Source organism: Triticum dicoccoides, chromosome 4B, assembly GCF_002162155.2.
Source record: "Triticum dicoccoides isolate Atlit2015 ecotype Zavitan chromosome 4B, WEW_v2.0, whole genome shotgun sequence".
Classification (NCBI taxonomy): Eukaryota; Viridiplantae; Streptophyta; class Magnoliopsida; order Poales; family Poaceae; genus Triticum; species Triticum dicoccoides.
In genome coordinates this window covers 103,860,837-103,862,863 of record NC_041387.1, presented here as the reverse complement: position 1 = coordinate 103,862,863, position 2,027 = coordinate 103,860,837, and the positions used below count along the sequence as shown (strand labels likewise).

At 37.4% G+C, this 2,027-nt stretch overlaps 1 long non-coding RNA gene across 1 annotated transcript in view; it reads left to right on the top strand.

The window, feature by feature from the left end:
* Positions 1 to 1,550: 1,550 nt before the first annotated feature.
* LOC119293420 overlaps positions 1,551 to 2,027 on the top strand; it is a 935-nt gene continuing 458 nt past the window's right edge. The window contains exons 1-2 of the long non-coding RNA XR_005143049.1: positions 1,551 to 1,716; positions 1,875 to 1,979. This is a non-coding gene — a long non-coding RNA (uncharacterized LOC119293420). The remainder of the gene's footprint in view (positions 1,717 to 1,874; positions 1,980 to 2,027) is intronic.

Below are 2,027 nucleotides of genomic sequence, written 5' to 3'. Positions count from 1 at the left end.
TTTGATCATGCTGTGAACATTGGTGTGTTTATGTGTCCTTGCTAGAAGTCTTAGCAAAAGTGACGAAGTGATTGACTGATTATGAGCAGACTAATATCGACTGTACATGTATCAATACAAAAAAAACAGAAATTGAGAGCAGGGTTATGGATAGAGTTCTAGAGATTTAGGAGCTCCTCGCTCCACACCTACATTCAGAAACAACAGTTTTGATGAATCTGTCCTTCTACTTGTGTTGGACCTTTAGATGCTACATCAGATATTTAACAACTGCAGATTCAATGAGCAATCAAGCAAATCACGTTTCTCTTGTGAAAGATGTGAAATACTTGACCAGCTTGTTCCTTTGTTCCTTTGTTCCTTTGATCAAGTTTCTTATCTGGGTTTCATTGATTGAAATATTGGAGAAATTTGTATGCTATTTGCTGATGCCTGTGTTACTATGTTACTACCTCTGATCCCCAATTTGAGCAAAACTTCAATGCTTATTTTGGCCTGATTTGTATGCTATTTGCTGATGCCTGACTATGATTTTTGGTTGTCGCTCTATTACAGTGCAGTAATATATAATTTGGTATGTTTGTGTTGTTGTGTTACTACCTCTGATCCCTAATTTGACCGCGGATGCTGCTGCTACACCCGCACCACCAGCCCAAGGTCAGTCTCCTTCACCTTGCTCTATAGCGCAACTCCCGCCTGACACCATGTTGGCTTACTTCTGCCCCTCTGGTTTGGAGAGTGTGCGCTCTCAGCTCTGCTGGGCCGGTCGTGCTCTCTTGCTGATTCTTACCTGCAGCTCCAACATGAAAGCCTACAAATCGACTCTTGAGATTTGTCTTCAAAATAGGATTTTTTTTTTACTATTACATACTCTACTGAAGTTACATGATCTGCAGTTTAGAAAGTTGATTACTGGGGGACTTTTACTACATGTCCAATTATGGTTTCATGATAAAAGGATCATGCACCAAACGTTTGTTGAATTGCTGCTTCAAGAAAATGTATGGAGTTTTCATTGCGTGCTTCAAGTCATTAACCAGGTAAAATAAATCCTATAAGTTGTTCTTACCATACAATCTTTTGAACCAATTTTTGTAAACTTAGTACAATATGATTATTGTTTTTGTAGGCTTTCCTATAGATATATTTGAGCTATTAAAAATGTGATTATATCATTTGTCATCTGAAAACCAGATTCATTTATACATAATGGGACATAATGTCTAGAAAATAGTCACCAGGTACAAACATCACTCTTGACCTACATTGTACAACATTGCATAATTTTCTGTTTTTCTTGAGGTACCGCTCAGTATTTTTTTATCGCATACATAGATAGGACAAAGGTCACAAGAGAGTGCACCTTGCTGCATGTGCACTCACTTGATTAAGATATTCAAAGTGTGAGCTTTTGAAATTTCCAAAAATAAGTCAGATTGTCATTATTAACCCATGTGCACATGCAATGCTTTCTGACTCTCTGACAATTGTCTTTCAGAATAATTTGATGAACCACCATGTCGTCCTTCCGCTTGGTTCCATGGGAAAGCAATTTACAAAGCTCCAGTTGGTCAATACAGCCTTGATTCCATGTTTTCTACCACTGCTTAACTTTATTTGAGAAACTGTTGTTGTTATGTATGCAGGATAGAGTATAGAGTTGTATGCAGGATATAGTACTAGCGTTGGAATTTCAGGGCATCCAAAAAGAACTTAGTATGCTTCAACCCATGTTTTCTACCATTGCTTACCTTTATTTGAAAAATTGTTGTTGCTATGTATGCAAGATACAATACTAGAGTTGGAATATCAGGGCATCCAAAAAGAATTTACTATGCTTCAGGTAAGAAAGTTAATTTGTTTGACTTTTGTAGGGACTAAATTACTAGCTTAATGCATGGAACTTATTGAGCTGCAGTCATGGCATGTGCTTACATAGAGACCTTCGTTCTGTGGATATACCTCTTCTTATAGGACAGGTTGTCTACGAATTATCCTGAGGTTCAATTTCCATAATAAAATGTGTG